This window comes from Physeter macrocephalus, chromosome 7, assembly GCF_002837175.3.
Source record: "Physeter macrocephalus isolate SW-GA chromosome 7, ASM283717v5, whole genome shotgun sequence".
Lineage (NCBI taxonomy): Eukaryota > Metazoa > Chordata > Mammalia > Artiodactyla > Physeteridae > Physeter > Physeter macrocephalus.
This window is the reverse complement of record NC_041220.1, coordinates 154,702,925-154,722,334: the sequence shown is the minus strand read 5'-3', so window position 1 is coordinate 154,722,334 and position 19,410 is coordinate 154,702,925. Positions and strand designations below refer to the sequence as shown.

General features: G+C 39.2%; 1 protein-coding gene across 4 annotated transcripts in view; it reads left to right on the top strand.

Annotated features, from left to right (window-relative positions):
- The window catches only part of ARHGAP6 (Rho GTPase activating protein 6), a 491,723-nt gene that overhangs the window by 252,436 nt on the left and 219,877 nt on the right, over positions 1–19,410 (top strand). The window lies entirely within an intron of this gene.

Genomic DNA, 19,410 nt, shown 5'->3' with positions numbered 1-19,410 from the left:
GGGAGGGAGACGCAAGAGGGAAGAGATATGGGAACATATGTATATGTATAACTGATTCACTTTGTTGTAAAGGAGAAAAAAAAAATAAAAATAAATAAAAGTTAGTGTCTGAAAGGGAAAATAGTAAGCCACGGGAGTGAAAATAGAGGCTTATGATGGTTTGCATTTTGGCCGCCTGTTCTTTAGCTGTGAATTCCACCTGAAGCAGAGGCAGATATACTTTTTAGCAGGGGAAAGCGCAAGCTCACTGACAATCCTATTGCCACATATGTTGGCCTTTCTTTTCACGATTGGAACAATGACTAGCCTCACTTTGTCGTCTTCTTCCTTTCATCCGAAATGCCTTCGCTCCTCCCACCTAAATCCAATGCATTCCTGAAGATCTAGCTCAGCTCTCACATTCTCCTGGAAGTCTCTGAAGGTCTTCTGAACGTTGTTAATATTTCTCTCTCTACTGAATTCCTGTACCCATGTCTCTTTGGCATCTTCAAAAAAATAGAGATAGAATTCACATACCATTAAATTCACCATCTTAAAGTGTACAATTCAGTGGGTTTTAGTACATTCACAGACTTGTACCTCTATCACCACGTGTTTGAGAACATTTTCTCATCACCTCAGAAAGAACTGCTGCATCCATGTGCAGTCAACTCCCTGCCATTTCCCTTCAACACTCCCACCCCCACCCCTGACAACCACTAACCTACTTTCTGCCTCTATAGGTTTGCCTTTTCTAGATATTTCATGTAACTGGCAGCAACATATAACATGTTTGCCTTTTTTTCTCTTAGCATGATGTTTTCAAGGTTTATCCACGTTGTATCATGTACCAGAACTTCATTTCTATTTATGGCTGAATAACCTTCCGTTGTATGGATATACCACATTTTGTTTATCCATTGGTCAGTTGATGGACATTTGGGTTTTTCCACTCTTTGGCTATTAGGTATAATGCTGCCACGAGCATTCGTGTGCAAGGTTTTGTATAGACCTATGTTTTCATTTCTCTTGAGATGAAATATACCTAGGAGTGGAATTGCTAGGTCATACAGTAACCCTATGCTTCTCCCTTTAGGAAACTGCCAGACTGTTTTCCAAAGTGGCTGTACCATTTTACATTGCCACCAGCAGCATATAAGGGTTCTGATTTCTCCACATCCTCTTTGACATTTTGAGCTGCACAAGTCTGTTGATATCATTATTTGTCTTCAGGATGAATTACCTCACACATGTTAGTTAGTCGCACTTCCCAAATTCGACTACAAGCTTCCTAAGACAGTGACCCATTTGTTCAGTCTTTATCCTAGCAAATGTTTCTTAATTTCCTACCGTGTGCCAGGAACTACTAAGTGCCCAGGCTATGAATATGAAAAAGCTCTGTTTAGTGGAGGAGGCACATACAATCACAGTAGCACATTTCTTTCTTTTATTTTTTTACATCTTTATTGGAGTATAATTGCTTTACACTGTTGTGTTAGCTTCTCCCACATAACAAAGTGAATCAGCTATACATATACATACGTCCCCAGATCCCCTCCCTCTTGCGTCTCCCTCCCACCCTCCCTATCCCACCCCTCTGGGGGGGGGTCACAAACAACAGCCCGTTTCTGAGTGACAGGTGCGGCAATGACCACCTATTCAAGGAACAGCCATTGCTTCTCAGAATTCATATTGATTGTCTCCCTCCCACAATGTCATACTTACAAACACCACTCAAGCCTACTATTTAATCCATCATATTTTAGAGAAAGAACAGATCTCTGTGTGTGTCTTCCTTTTGTCCAAATGTAGAAGGTCTGATTTTTCTCTTGGGCTTTTGTGTTTCAGTACCACTTAGCAAATATGCTTAAGAAAATAAATGCCAGCAATACTTCAAGCAGTAACTTTGGAAGTACAATGTGTGTTATTTTGAAACAGTGAATCATCAAGAACGTTAATCTGTTGACTTGCGCGTATAAAAGCTGATTGAGACTCTAGGCTAAAGAGAGAAAAGGAACCTTCTAAAAGTTTAATTCCTATGGACTCTGAAATAAATTGTCCATATGTTGCTTTCCCCAGCAGTCAGTCTGGTTTCATGTTTGTCTTTCTTCAATTACCGGTCAGTGGTCAAGTGAAATTAAGACATTTGGAATCTCTAAACCACGGCAAGAGAAATGAAAAGAATCAAACTACGGACGTTGAAGTGAAAGACTTGTTATGCCATATGAAAGTACAATTATCCAAATTAAGAATATGATCATTAAACTACATCTTATAGTGTGCCTTTTAGTGATTTAACAGTAGTATCAAACTGTTTTCGTTTGATTTCTTAATTACGTAACAGAAAAATGTCAACATCAGCAATGCCAAAGCAGGTACATAAGGAACTTGCTTGCATTTGGGAAGAAGATATTGATCACCTGATGCATTCAAGGCAAGAGAATGGCACTTTTATTCCAGTTTGTAAATCACATCAATTTTTAAAGTGACTTAATTCTTCTGTGATTTGTTTGGACTCTGAAAAGAGGTTTCTTTATGCTTAAGAAACTAAGAGCAAATTGTGCGTTCATATTAGATATAGATGAGTGGAATTCTTATTGACTCTGTGAACACATGAGAAAAATAAGATTCTCCCATGGGTTAGAGATTTTATAAGCACTTACAAAGCACTTACTATTTACCAAGCACTGGTTTAGGGTTTTCACAAATACTAACCTCTTTAATTAATCTTGATAAAACCCTAGAGAACACAGTTACTGTCCCCATTTTATAGATGAGAAAACTGAGAGTTTCAGTAGCTTGCCTGATGTCACCCAAATAAGTAGTGTAATTCTGTGCAGTTTGTCACTAGAATGCCTACTCTAGTCTGTCTCTCCGAGAAAGAGATCATTGAGTTGAATAAAGGTGGGGATTCTTTTGGGCCTGACATTATTCCAGGTTTCAGAAGGCAACTGGCTGCAGGTTTTTTCATACAGCCTAGGACAGCAATGAAATTAAGTATGCGAGAGAAAATATATTACACATTGTAACGTATTACATTATAGATCTTATATGTTACATTTTTCTTATTACATTTATTAACATTGTGTGTTATACACATATGCATGTATATGTATATATTCTACACACACATACATGCTTAGCCCCTTGCCGACTATCCTTTCCCATGTGCCTCCATGGCCTAGATAATGACGTGGGCGCTGCAACCCTGTCCCTCCTTTCTCAAACTTTCAGGAACTGCAATGTTACCAGTATTCTTGGAAGTTATTATTCTTTCTTCTTGGTGAGGAGTATATTGAAAGATCGACAATGTCCTTCTTTCTCCAGACACCAAGGATGGATCATGGACGAGAGGTCCAAAGACCTCGGACATGTCTACAGTTGGGCAGCCTGACACTAACTTTTCTGCTCCGGAGGCAGCTTTTCTTGTCATGGTTCTTACATGCAGGGGACATCTCATGACAGTGGCTTGTACTATCAGCTACTCCCAAGAATGACGAACCTGGGCAGTGGCTTCCCAAAGATGGGCCCCATTTATGAGCAGCTCTTACTGGCAGCAGCTCCCCCTCATCTAATCATTTAGGGTGTGTGTGTGTGTGTGTGTGTGTGTGTGTGTGTGTGTGTGTGTGTTAGTGGGCCAAAATAATGAGTATTATCAAATCTTACATGCCTAAAGGATGTCAAATTAAGTAGGACATCACGTGTGCTCATAACAGTAAATTATAAAGGCAGAGAAGACACTGGATTAAAATTAATAATTTCCATACAGGCTCTCAGATTTTTCTTTTAAAATAGAGCTTATGTTAAACCGATGTAATGGGTATAATCATAGTTGTATAGGCTTCTTTAATATGTCACTGTTCCTCATCTTGGCATTCGTTCCGGAACTTATCTTTAAACGGGCTGCTAGGTACACAGTATATTACCTTGCCTTCCAAGAGCTGTCTCTGAATTTGGACCAGTACCTACCAAGAATGACAAAATTATGAGCCCCAGAACAGTGCCCAGTTATAATAAGCACTCAATATTTGCTTTTGAAAAAATAAGTGGACTGGCTGCAGTTTTATCAGATAACTTTGACCCCTGCTCACTTTGGAGGAGGGAGAAGCTACTCTAAGAGGGGCAATCACCCCAGACCTCTCCTTGATGCCTCTAAGTAAAAGAAGGCCAACTGAGAAGGGGTTGGAGAAATGAGGGGTATGCCGGCTGAGCAAGATGGCTGCCACCTTAGACACCATCTGGGAAGTGTCTTGTGTGATGTCATGCCCATAGCCAGAACTTGGTTGATTCCTTGACTTTTAAGAGGTTCTGAAGTTCTCCTAAGGTGGAAGCAGTAGTGTGGGTTAGTGATTCTCAGCATAGCCTATTGTGATTTGAAATGTTTACATTTCAACATCCCATTTACCCTCTTTTCTATTGGAAGCTAAAACTAAACTAACACTAAAACTGATAGTGAAGTCTTATGCTTTTGCTATAAAGAGTAAGAGTTCCACGTCTCTGGTATGATAACACTCCTACAAGGTGACTCATAGGTTAAACCATTAGAATAGAAAAGAGGAAGTGTTTTTACTTGGCTATGCCCTCCTTTTTAAAAACAAATATTACTATTAAAAAAACCCCATATCACTGGCATAGTTTTCAGCTCTTTTCACAGTTGATTGTCTTTAAGCATACAATCTTTAACTGTGAAATCATTCAGAGACAATTATTTTGAGAAGAAAAATGACAAGGGAAATAATTATGTAGTCAGTTTTTGATTATCCATGATGATTTTGCCACTGGAATTAAAGTCCCATTTTAGCAAATAGCAACAGTTACCTTCTGTCTTTGCTAACCCTTCGAACAAAATGTTTTATTAGGAAACAGAGCTGAATTTTATTTCTCCTCCTGAGCCTTGGGCCTGTCTTATATTTTCACTTTCTCTAGCACCTGATGTTTCCCGCATTTCAGCAGTGTGCTGCAGCTGGCTTGCACTGGATGGAAAACCAATTGTGTGCACCTCTTTCCAGCTCCATTTTCTGTTTCCCCACCTCAGTACCTTGAAGTCTGCCGCAGTGGGAGTATTTACACCGTGGAAATTGACGAAGGCTGAAAATCAGGGCTTCCCCCCGCCCCGCCCCGCCCCGCTCCCCCCCGCCTCCGCACACACACCCTGAGTCAATTATTAAGCATTTCACCAGCACACTACTGCCCCATTCAGTCCTCACTTTTTTTTGGATAAATATTCTCTAAAATGTATTATGTGTCAACCTTTTTCCAAACAGAGGGTGTGATGGAAAAAGTTACTCTTTCTTGGTCTCATTATAATAATTCATATACCTGCGTCTGCTTTTTAGTGTCGCTTTCTTCATGTTTCCCATCAGAAGGAGGCTTCGCCCACAGCCCATGACTTAGAGAACCAAGTCCACTAGGTATGTATAAAGAAGAAAAACAGTGAGAGTTTGTGGACTTCTATAACAGAATAAAGTTCTTGAATAAAGTGCACAGCCTTGACCCAGAGCTTTTATGACAGCTAGTTTGCTTGCCAGGACTGGCTTTATGGGCATTCGATCTGTGCAGTCACTCAGGGACCCATGCTCAGGAGGGCCTCATGCATGGTTAAATGCTCTGCAGTCACCATCTTGAAATTCTGAATACTTTCTGAGCAAGAGATCCTGCATTTTCATTTTGCTCAGGGCCCCATTAATTATGTAGGCACTCCCGATACTTGTGCAGATGTCTCTTCTGCTTCTGATTTTAGAAAGTTGAATTTCTTAGAAGTCTGGTGTCTAGATCAGTGGGTTGTTTCGATATTAACCACAGATGAATGCTTGGTCAGATCACTGTGAACCCTGAGTAAGTAGTGAAAAAAATGGTGGTGTTCTCATTTATTACATTTTGATTTTTCTAAGAAAAGATACAATGTTAAATAATTTATTTTAAGTTTGAGCCTATAAGATTGATTTCACTTCCTCCTTTGCAAGTAAGTACTTTCTGATTCTCTTAAAGCATACTTTAAAATAACTTTATTGACGTATTAGTTACATATCACAAAATTCACCCAGTTTAAGCGTACCATTCGCTGACTTGTAACAAATGTACACAGTTGTGCAGATATCCCTGCAATCTGCTTCAAAACATTTCCCCCTCCCCACCCCCAGCCCCTGGCAACCGCTAACCTGCTTTCTATCTCAATAGATTTGCCTTTTATGGACATTTCAAATAAATGGACTCATACAATATGTGACCTTTTGTGACTCACTTCATTCACTCAGTTTTCATGTTTTTGAGGCTCATCCATGACATGGCACGTAAATGTACTCTTTTAGGCAAAGATTCATAGGATGTGTGAGGTTTGTGCAGGAGAAATAATACTCACCTACTATACTTACGTGTGAGTACACATTCATTTTACCTCAAATTTCCATTTCGAATGGAAAGGTAACCCCAATTGCATTGTAAAGGATCCCCATTTTCAGCATCTACCCACATACCATTTGGCACGTCCGGATCCACCGTTCACTCCACCTCCTAAGAAAGTTTATACGCTATTTCTGAAGGTCTACATGAGCTTGATATTTGAGTTCAGTTATTACCAAGTACACTTTCTGGAATTATCACTCAATTGCAAAGTTCTGGCAGTTATAAAGAAGCCTTTTTGAGTTAATGTTCATCACCATGAAAAATACATTTTTCTTAGCTCAAAGACAAAGTAAAAGTACCGTGAATTAGAATTCAGGCTCTGGACTCTCTGACAGCCCTCAGCTGAAGTACTAGTTCTACCACTCGGAGCTGTGACCTTAAATAAGCTACTCAATCTCTCTAAGATTCAATTTTCTAAACTAGACCGTGAAATAATATTAGACCCTACCTTAGACAATTGTTGTGAGAACACTTACTAAATGTTGGCTGCTATGATGATGAGGGTGATGAGTCTATCTGTCATCTACCACCATTTGGTAGAGTATCACAACAAAATAGAATAGATCATATAATATGATCAAAGTTTTATAAATAAGCTATAATGCATATGCATATGTTTTAGTATATACATTGAAAATAAAAAAGCATCAATAACACAGCACGTGACCTATATTATACACTCAAGAAATATTAGCTGTATTATTTTTTACATGTGTTTTTATTTTTTTCCAGCTTTATTGAGGTATATTTGACATATAACATTGTGTAAGTTTAAGGTGTACAACATGATGATTTGATGCACATATATACTGTGAAATGATCGCCACAACAAGGTTTAAGAGTTGCTCTCTTAGCAACTTTCAGGTATACAATACAGTATTGTTAACTGTAATCACCATGTTGTACATTAGGGCCTCGTGATTTATTTATCTTATAAAGCTATATCACTATTTATATCATTATTATTTACAATGACTTTCTTTAGGGGGTGGAACTATAGGCGATTTCCTCTTTCCACAGTAAATTTCTGGTGTTTTTTGGTTTTTGCTTTTCTTTGCTGCTTTATTGTTTTTTAAGGAACATTATTATTTTTTAAGTAGGAAAAAGTCAAGATTTCAAAAACATAAATTGTTGTCTGATAAATTTGTAATCATTATATGATCTCTCAGATTGCGGTTACTCAACTTTTATAAACTTTGGATTAAAAAAATTAAAAATTCCGTTTCCTTTAAATAAAAAGATCAGTGGTTGCTTTCTAAATCATGACTAATACAAGGGAACTGACTAGTTCCTGAATTTGGCAGTGTCTTTTTCAGAGAATTCTTAGTGCTTTCCACTCAGGCAATGGAAAAGGCCCCCATCAGCAATCACAGGGAGAAAGTAAGGTGAAGAAGGGTTGAGATGAACACACCAGTGGGACTGGGCTTTTGGCCCTTACTTTCCCATTCTAGATGGTAGTGGGCTAAATTTACTCGCTGAATTTTGATTTCAAATGTATGTATATTCTTAGGATTGCATCCTTGGTTCTTAAGAGCATGTTGAAAAAATAAAGAAGGCATCTAGGTGAAGCTGAGGGACCTTACCCTTGGATCTGTCTTTATTCCTATCTCTGTTACTTTTGTGCTCTGTGGCATCTCAAAAACTCAGTTTTCCCACCTTGAGAATGGGAGTAATCCCCACCCTACTTCCTAGGTTTTTCCTAAGCATTGAATGAGATAATTGATGAAAGATTATTATATAAATGTAAAGACTTGCCCCAAATATGAGCCAGTATGATTTCTAAAATCATTTATTACTTTTTATCCCTTTAGGATTTCTCTCCCCAAACACTCCTCTACTGATGGATAGTCAGGATGCCTTCATGTTTCAGCAGGGCTTGGAATGGCTGGGGGTTTCTTTGAGCTCACTAATCACTTATTGTTGTTGATTAGTTAATCAATAATCAATACCTGAAGAAAAAAAAACAGGATAAGGACATGAGAGTGATGGGGTGGTGTTGAGAGTAATACCTGGGGAGAAGACGTGACTGATGGGAAGGAGCCTGCCATGCAGAACTCTGCTGAAATCAGAGCATTCCAAAAGAGGGAACAGCAAGTGCTAAGTCTATGGAAGAATTCAGATCAACGTGGAATGGGCTGCCCTTCCAAAGGAGTAACCAGGATTGTTTTGGTCCACACTGGAAGCTAAGATAAAGATATGTGGATTGCATGACAGTGAGAGCTCTGATTTAGGATGCAATAATTCCTTATTTGAGGAATGCTGCTTTTTACTTTCTATTTCATTTCTATGCCCGCACAGCACCCAGCCCAAAGCTAGGAGCTCAGCCATCGATGGTTCTCAATGCTGGCTGCAAATTAGCATCATCCAGGAAGCTTTTGGCACTTCCCTATCCGAAGCGTGGCCCTTAGACCAGCACTGTTGGTATCAAGAAATGCAAAACCCCAGGCACATCCAGACTCACTCAATCAGAATCTACATTTTAGTGAGATCCTTAGATAATCTGCATACACATTGAAGTTTGGGATGTACTGTACAATACCATACCAAAGGCCAGGAGAATCTCCACTCCTGGAGATTCTGATTCATTTGGTCTAGGGAGGAGCCTGGGCATCATTAAAAAAAAAGCGCCCCCCCCAATCTTCAATTGATCAGAGTAGACTGTACAGCCAAATTTGACAACCAATGGCTCGGTCTCTCCCACTCATAGGCCCTTAATAACCGATAACTATCAAGTACTTGGTTTCACCAATTATTTAAATTGCCTGTTTTTAGAACGCCCAGTCATGTTTCAATGTTTTCTGACATATTACAAATAATCTTAATAATTTATAAATCTTCCTCTAAAATAGTCTTCTAGTTTGCATTTTCAAATTACTGTTATCACAGATCAGGGACTGGAGAGGACTGATTAGTTTTCGTTGCCTTTAAGCCAGGTAAGACTCTCTCTCCAGCTCTAATACACCCACTTTCCATGTTTGGAGTCATATTATTTCTCACTGTCTACTTGCTTTGCAGTCCTGAAAATCATCTTACCATCTCACATTTGTTTTGATTTCTATAAAATGAGTAAATTTACTAAGTGGTTTGGTAGAAATAAATATAAGGGTATGGCTTAAAAAAAACTTTAGTTTTTCTACAGATATAGGATGTGGGGAGTTTAAAATGTAATATTCAACATGGATATATTATTTCAGACACCAGTTGTTAAATATTGATGATAAAGCGTGCTCTTTAGATGTCTTCATTTAAAGGACTTTCAGTTTGTCTGAACGTAAACTCAACTCCAAAAATCAAATTCAGTTTGAAACCCAGTTTTCATTTCGGCATACTGATTCTCCAGTCCTCCGTCTCTCCTTGTGGTAAACCCACAAAATAATGTTATTAGTGTTTTACTTTTCTGTGGGAGGCTTTTTTATTTTTCTTTAATTTGGCATATAATTTGTGCATGTCGAAACTTGTTTTATTTGTGTTGACATTGGAAGGCAGCGAATATTAGTTATTATTTGTGGAAACATTAACTTTATTGTTTAGAGCAGGGTTTCTCAGCCTTGGCACCATTGATGTTTTGGACCAGATCGTTCTTTGTTGCTGTTGGCCCTCTCCTGTGCATTTTAGGCTGTTTAGCATCATCTCTGGACTCTACTCACTAGATGCCAGTAGCATGTCCCCAGTTATAACAATCAAAAAATGTCTGACACATTGCCAAATGTCCCCTGAGGGGACAAAATTGCCCCTAGTTGAGAACCACTGACGTAGGGCAGAGATGAAAGAAAAAGAATCTAGGTATCTTAAAAAACTAAAAATAGAGTTGCCATATGATCCAGAAATCCCTCTCCTGGGCATATATCCAGAGGAAGCCCTAATTCGAAAACATACATGCCCCCCAGCGTTCACTGCAGCACTATTTACAATAGCCAAGACATGGAAGCAACCTAAATGTCCAGCGACAGAGGAATGGATAAAGAAGATGTGGTACATATATACAATGGAATACTACTCAGCCACAAAAAAGAATGAAATAATGCCATTTGCAGCAACATGGATGGACCTAGTGATTGTCATACTAAGTGAAGTAGGTCAGAAAGAAAAAGACAGATGCCACATGATACCACTTATATGTGGAATGTAAAATGTGACACAAATGAACTCATTTATGAGACAGAAACAGACTCGTAGGCGTAGAAAACAAACTTATGGTTACCAAAGGGGATAGGCAGAGGCGAGGGATAAATTAGGAGTTTGGGATTAGCAGATACCCACTACTGTATATAAAATAGCTAAACAACAAGGTCCTATTGATAGCACAGGGAGCTATATTCAACATTATGTGATAAACCATAATGGAAAAGAATACGTACATATATGTAAAACTGCATCACTTTGCTGTATACCAGAAGCTAACACAACATTGTAAATCAACTATACTTCATTTAAAAAAAAAGAATCTATAGATGTTTTATGATCTAAATGAGACACGTTATTTCTCAGTGTTGCTAGTTTCTATTTTGTGGCTGGGTAAATTGTTATCAGTGTGAAGAGCACTGGTACATTGGATTTCTATTTAGAGATGGTTACAAATATTTATAATAATTAGGTGAGAAAACTTTCTTCTTTCTGAATTTTAAAGCTCTTTAAGTCAAGTGGAAAATCAAGTCATTTATCTGCCAAGTTCAAGTAAGGAAATGACTTTGGCCACAATTATTGGAGTGCTTCAGGTGCAAGTGGCTGTTTTGTCATGCTAATCTCAAGACAGAGGACCTCAGGCTTTCACTCTGGACGTGCAAAGCAGTGGGTCTCCACCCTGGCTGCTCACTGGAGTCACGAGGGAGCTGTAGAAATGTCATGCTTGGGCCCCAGCCCCCAGAGATGCCAACTCACTTGTCAAGCGTGGGGCATAGGTATTTTTTCAAGCTGCCCCGGTGATTCCAGAGCGCAGCCAGGATTGACACCTGCTGATGTAAGAAGATACAGCTTTGCTGCCTGTAGCCTTCATCCATCACTTCCCCATATTTACCTGTGGCCTGTTTTCCTCCTCTCTGCAAAGTGTTGGCCAAACTCTTTTGCCTATCCTTTCTTATTATTTTTTTAACCAAATGATTTTTTCCCCGGTGTTTTTCCTTTGCTCAGACCTGGACTTGCAAGGAAACTGCTGGCTCAATCTAGTCCACTTAATCCATGACCTTCTTCTGACTGCTGCCTTCGTTTCAACTGTTAACCTCATTCCACCTGAAAAACCTTTATTGTTTTAAAACGGGTATTTCTTCTCTTGCAAGCAGATCATTATCCCTAATTCCCATTTATGTTTCCCATTATTACTTGCCTCTAGTTTTTCTCCTCACAGCTTAATTTTCTTTCTTTTCTTTGTGCTCCCTCTTATTCATGTTTCCATCCTTAAACGACATGCTCACATTTTGCCAATTCTTTAGTGTGTTTCAAGACGCTGGGAGAGTATGTTTCACTTGACGCCGATCCCTTTGCATTTTGGATCCTCACCTGCCTTTATTTTTAACTTGAGACCCGTGTGTTTTGTTTGTGCATTAGTTATTTAAAATGTATGCTCTTATGTCCCTGTTTGCCCCACCTGAGCATTTAAATGTGACACCTCATGTCTGCAGGGCTCCCAGGTTCCTGTTGTGGCTGGTGGCTCTGGGCCAGAGAAACGAACCCAGGCCTCAGGCATCTCGTCACGTCTGGATTCACCTCTCCCCTTCCCGCAAGACAAGTTCACCTGCCTTGTAACCCGGGAGCCAGCCTCTGCCTAAACCTGGTTGTCTCTATAGCACTTTTAAATAATATCTAAACAGTCTTTATCCTTGACTTGCTTGAGAGTATTTCTGCTAAACCCCACCAGCAGCTTTCATCTTGTTTCTTCAGATAGTTCTTCCAAAATAATTCATAAATTGCCTCGTTGCTAAGACTTATGCCACATGCTCTCAATTCTAGTATCTGAATCACAGCAAAAAAGGCCCCTTGGATTCATCCCAGTGATTTTGCAGTGGAGGCTTCCACAACACAGTAAATGTATGGGCCCCCTTTGCCCTTTTCATTCACTTAAGGATGGATTCACTGTGCCTGCTCTGTCCTTTTCCCTCTTCTAATTTCTAAATCTCTCCAAGTGATTGTCACGCATAGCCAGGGTTGAGAACCACTGTTCTGCACTCCCTGCCCAGTTGGAAACACCTTGTGCAACCTCTCACTGCTCACTTTGACCGAATGGAATTCAGCAAATCTTGAATTTGATAAGCATGTGTGTGGGTTCATCGATGTATAGCATTTCCAGTAAATATTCCCAGGGGAAATACTGTATAGCTTTCTTGAGCATATCATGTTATTTGTTGTTTTTGAGTGTTCATGTGTTCTCATGGCTTTACACAAAATTATTATTTTTTTGTTTTGATACTTCAACTGTCGTACCTTCGTCAGTAAGAACTCCTTTAAGCTGCCTCATTTGCCCATTTAGCACCATCCTTGAAAACATTCATGTTTCCCGGTGACAGCAAAGTATAGGAGATCCATCCTGATTTTTTCCTGCTTCATGCTGTGGATTCAACTACTCTCCGAGGATCCCTGGTTCTCTGGAGTGGGAAGAGTTTTCAAGACAAAATCTTGGCTATGGGAGCGCACATCGGGTTGTTTTACGGAAGTACTGAGAGCAGCTAGATCTTGGACTCATGACCATCTCTGCAACTGAAATCCTTAGTTCTCTCATGGTTTTTGTGTATCGCATTGGCCATCCTATAATTTTTTTTATCTTTATCTTTTTTTTCTACAAACTGATATTACAACATTCCTTGCACTTTTTTCAAGCATTAAAATTCCTTTGCTCCTTTATTTACTATCTTTCCAAATTTCAACTCTGTTTGAATCAGAAAAATATGTGAGTAGGCTTCGTGTATTTTCTAATTTATGCTCAGAGGCAAGGGGAAACACCCTGTTCTCTTTTCCAGGCCCAAACTCTATTTCCTTTTATAGTTTGATAATCTCTCTCTTCTCCAGTCCTCATATTTTCTCAAGTTTTGTCACTCCTCAGCCTATTTCTTCATAAGCCATAGCCAACTGAGTTTTATACACAAAGTGGAAAGTGGACCTTCCTCTGAAATGAGAGGAAGTAACTATTTTGTTACCATTTTAAGAGAGGTGCAGTTGAATGAGAACTACCCTTTCAGTCATCATATTGGCTGATCATTTGTGTCTGAAGTTACAGATTGAGGATACGGGTCAGAAATTTGGGATCAGAACAGCACAGCCACTAATGCAAGGACCACAAACAAGAATCAATAGTAGAACCACATAAATGTTATTTTCAGTGAGTTTCATACTCACCCTGGATTGTTTTGTAGAGATGGTGAAGGAAGAAAGAGGTAATATCCAGGAAAGCCCTTTTGCAGTCCTCTTAACTTGATCTTAGAATAAGTCTTTTTTTAAAATTGAAGTATAGTTGATTTGCAATATTGTGTTAGTTTCGGGTGTACAGCAAAGTGATTCACTTGTACATATATATATGTGTATATATATATATATATTCTTTTTTTGGTTCTTTTCCATTATAGTTTATTACAAGATATTGCACATAATTCCCTGTGCTATACAGTAAATCTAGAATAAGTCTTGATTTTAGAATTCACTCTGAGAAGACAGTAGGCAAACCATCACTATCCAAAGGATTTCCCTCATCTGAGATCCTGAGTTATGTCAAGTCACTTTAGATCAGCAATAAAATCCCCTTGAGAGTTTCCAGATTTTTCTCCACAAGGGACCATGAAGTAGGCTGTTTATTTGTGGAACTCCCAGTCCTGGTTTTTTAGAACTCCTTCCTTTGCTGACCTAAAGATAGCCTGCAAAAAAAGGCTCTTAAAAATACATGCTTTATTGATTTTGGAATGTTCTGGTAAATGCTAATCTGACTCATGTCTTTTACTTAGGGGTGGCTTTGGCTCAAGCCCCTAAGTGATTTTAGCCAAGAGGAAATAGAAAATCTAATAAATAACGTAGAGTTTACATATCCAGATGCAAAATAATAATTATTGTTGCTAATAATATGACTATAGATGCCACACCCACCTCTTCATTTAGGTAAATTCCTAACAGATAGATGCAAGTGAAAATTGATATAAGTATAAGCTTCTTTGGACTTATTATTTTTGACTTTTATTACAGGTGCGTTTTCATTAGTATTTTTGGTTAGTTTCATTTGTACTTTGATTTGTTTTGGTGAAAACTCGGTGACTCTTTAGTGACTTAGGAAACAGTTTCATAACTATGCACATCCGTGGTTCAGATTCATAAACACAAGTGATTATTCTGAGACTATCCTTGGAGGCTGCATCTTTTGTTTGTTCTAAGATGACAAAGCTGTATTGGCTTTGGTTGTACATCTAACACATGCTCATTGTAAAAATGTCACAACAGTAGAGAAAATTAAAAAGACTGCATTGTAGTAAGAAAATATTCTGTGCAGGATCCATGTGATACGCGTATTCCTGCCTTATTGTATATGGACATCAATGAAAATGCGCCAGTAACTCACCAGTGAAGAGCCAGCCTTCACAAATACAGCTCTATGGAATTGTGTCTGAACATAAAAGCATTCTCTATATAATAATCATTAATTTAGTATTTAGTCAACAAAAACCTTTATATCTATCTGTTTGCTTATTTATCTTTGTGTTTGGGGCCATTGAAAGGTTTTTGAGGATGATCTGGCTGTCCCAGCTTTAAAACAAGTAAATGAAGACAGCTCCGTTCTTTCCTCCTACGGTTGGGAGAAGTTTTAATTAGCTACTGACGTTAATTGCTCAGCCCATTCTCTTTCCTATGGTGGTAGGCTGTCATGAAATGTAGCTAAAATCTCCATCACCTTCACCACCATCATCATCTTCTTCATTATTACCACCGTCACTACCACAACCAACACCATCACCACCGTCGTCATCACTATCATAAGTCTTACTGTTTTACCTTTTGCAGGCAGAGACATTCAAAGCCATTTCAAATTATTCTATGAACACAGGGGTTATCTGAAAACCATTGTGGTTCCCCTGCATAAACGTTTGTTGTTCTATCTTGGAGAACTTCATTATTCATTGAAAAGCCATACCAGTTATTATAACAGGATGGTAAGACACACTATAAAAATAAAAGCCTTAAGAATTTTTGCTCACAGAATTACCAAGATATTGATAACATGTGTCCACTACTTGCTGGTGGAATAGATAAAAATGGAAAGAACTGGGTAGGGATGTGAATGGCATCGCCTTAATGCTTGGTTCAGGGATGCTAAAGGGAGCCATGTGGCCATTTCTGTCTACATTCTTTCAGTGCACCTCTTTCTACCCTCTTCCCCATAATAAATTATTGGCCACTGGCCATACACTTAATCTCGAAATTGCAGAACTTTCTCTTATGTAACATTATTTTTTACTTGTCTTATTCCTAATTGTTCATCTTAAACATAAAGAAATAAAGAGCACCAGGAGACAGTTAACTTTGTCATCCCTTGCCTCCCAGGATTAAAAATAGCTGTTGCTGCAGTGTTTGGAATAGAAAAGCTTAAAAGAACCTTATATACAGAAGTGGATCGTACAGCCTTCTCTGCTGAATTCATGCCAGGAGATATTTTTATCCTGTTAGGAAGTAACTAAAAGCATTATTCAACTCCGCCAGCCTCTGTAATGCGTATCTGACAAATGCTTGTGATCGTGTGAGAAAGTTCTGTACTCCTCCTGGTGGCAAAAGAGAAAAACTAACAATAGAGTTCCTTGTAGGAGAGTGTTGATAGGTTGTGAGAGACGTAAACGTTGCCTTACCCTTTTAGCCACTTTCTCGTGAACTTTTTGTCTCAACCCGTCAGGTTGTGTTTGCTCTTCGGACAACGAGTGATTTTTATTTTCTAAGGTCATTGGGATGAAAGAGATTTGACAAACGGGCATAACGTTTTGCTTTAGAGACAACTTGAGAAACACAAGTATGTCTTAAGTCAAGATGATCTGAGGATCACAACAATATGTTCAGCATATTAGTCACAGAACTAGATTTTAAGCCTCGTGACTACAGAAATAGACGTTGGGCTTATTTTGTTGTTATTGCCTCTGAACACTCATTTCTCTAACTCAGTAGACAGATATTTACCCTTCTGTGATAAACAGAGTTTGGAGGATGTTGGCTCATACAAAGACTGTCTTTTTAAAAAGCGTGCTCACTACCCCCTATCGATCGCAGCTTGGGAGCCAGGCCCCATGCTACACGATCACATACATCCTGGTTCAATCAGTCCTTACAACAGCTCTGTGGGGGAAGGACAGTCGCACTCTTGATTTAACAATTTGGTCACTGCTACCCTGAATCACACGGGTAGTAAAATGGTTCAGCCAACTTCAGATTTTTTTTTTTAAATTGAAGTATGGTTGATTTATACTGTTGTGTTAATTTCTGCTGTACAGCAAAGTGATTCAGTTATACATATATATGTTCTTTTTCATATTCTTTTCCATTATGGTTTATCACAGGATACTGAATATAGTTCCGTGTGAGCTGCAGTAGGACCTTGCTATTTATCCGTTCCATATATATAATAAGTTTACATCTGCTAACCCCAAAATCTCACTCCATCCCTCCCCCACCCCCAACTCAGATCTTTTTTTATTCAGGACGCATCCTCTAAGCCATTGGTTCTCAATGGTGGTTCTCAATGGAGACAGTTCGGCCCCCTGAGGCCATTTGGCAGTGTCTGGAGACAATTTTGGTTGTCACACCTGGAGAGGAGCTCCTGGCATCTGGTGGATGGAGACCAGGGGTGCTGCTAAGCATCTTACAATGCACACAACGGCCTGGCAACACAGACTTATCTGGCGCCAAATGTCGATAGTGCTGAGGCAGAGGAAACTTGCCTTAAACTAGTGCTACTCAAAATGTGGTCCGTGGACCAGCAGCAACGGCATCACTTAGAAGCTTGTTAGAAATGCAGAATCACGGGCCCCATCCCAGAACTAGTGAACAGGAAACTCTGGAGGTAGGGCCCAGGAATATGTGTTTTAACAAGCCTTCTGGATCCTGCTTGCACACTCAAGTGGGACAAGCTGTGCTCTAAAACACCAGGCCATTCTGTGTCGCGTTGAGCTGGACACAATGGTATGGTTTCCTCATCACTTTCCAGTGTTCCATTGTCAAACAGAAGTCTCTCTTCAGGCATCCAAAAGGGGAAAGCCTGGCATTTACTAGGAACAAGTGTGACTCATGGGGAAATCAGCACAGTTACAAACCCAGGAACCATGCCCAGCTGAAAGTCTAGGGGGCTCTTTTTTTCCTGTTTTCTCAGCCTAAGGAGGGAAGTCTTGGAGACTCAGTCAGGTTAAAAAAAAAAATGTCAGCCTAGGCACTGGTTTGGTTTGGGGTTTGATTATCTAAAATTAGACTTACAATTGAATTTCTTCTGAAATTCAAAAAAAAATCCTTCTGAAGAGGATAAGAGCCACAAAGTGTTAAATTGCAAATTACTTTGAGTTTCTGATTTACTGAAAGCCCCCAAACAGATCTTCCACTCTTGTATGTGCGTTTTTTGAACCATGAATTGTTTTTCGGAGAGCCAGTGGGATAATTATTTTGATCCGGGTGTCTCTTCAAAAAATTGCTCATTATTTGGTATTTTATGTGATTTTTGTTGAGACTACGTTACAAGCAAGAATGTATTGTAAAGAATAAAAATGTCAGAGAAAACGTACATGTTCAGGTAGTTTGTGCCGCAATGCCACACCATTCTCTGCCTCATTCCTTAAACAACACTGCTGTAACCTAAAGAATAACATCTATTTAAAATTTGAAAAAAATAATATCCCTTAATTGAGTCATTATATAGAGTGACTCCTTTGATTTCAGAAGGTTAAAATTTTTGTAAAACCTAGAGAAGATTTTCTAACTTGTCTATTTTTTTCTTCGCCATCTATATTACGGTTAGAAGAAAATGAGTATTCTCCTAAAGTATTGTGTAAAGGTCGGCTGCAGTAAAATCATCCAGGGTGGTAGACGAATTCCCTGATCCTCTTCTACTGGGATCCAGAATGAGTATCTGGGATGCTCAGAAACCACATATATTTTTTTAACATCTTTATTGGAGTATAATTGCTTTACACTCTTATGTTAGTTTCTGCTGCATAGCAAAGTGAATCAGCTATACATATACATATATCCCCGTATCCCCTCCCTCTTGCGTCTCCCTCCCACCCTCCCTATCCCACCCCTCTAGGTGGTCACAAAGCAACGAGCTGGTCTCCCTGTGCTATGCGAAAACCACATATTAAAAAATTTTTTTATGGGAGCATAGTTGATTTACAATGTTGTGTTAGTTTCAGGTGTACAGCAAAGTGAATCAGTTATACATATACATATATCCACTCTTTTTTAGATTCTTTTCCCACATAGGCCATGACAGAGTATTGGGTGAAACCATATTTCTTAAAACAGCTAAGTTTAGGAACTAGCACTAGAGCATGAATCTTCAGCATCAATAATTTCCTCATGTGAAGGAATCAAACTGATGCATCTCAGTTATGGTTATATTATTTGGGTGGCAGCATATTTATTGTAAATATTTTATCCTGTTGTTAAGTGGTCAAAAGTATAAATCATTGAACCCACAGGCTAACATATATGTAGAAGTTCAATAAGGATAAATCCTTATTGAATAAAGGATTTAACAAGTGAATAAAGGATAAAACAATTAATTCACTAAGTCGTTTGTATCATCTCTGTGCAAGGTTGCTGTGACTTTGCTAAGTGGGAAAAAAAAAAAAAGGCCACATCATGTCGCAGCCTGAGGATTTGGGGATAGCAGCATCACTGATGAATTTAATCTAGAATGATCGTTGATCAGGCGCTGCTAAGGAAGGCTGGGAAATAGATGCAAAAGTTTTCCAGATAGGGCTTCCCTGGTGGCGCAGTGGTTGGGAGTCCGCCTGCCGATGCAGGGGACGCGGGTTCGTGCCCCGGTCCGGGAGGATCCCACGTGCCGCGGAGCGGCTGGGCCCGTGAGCCGTG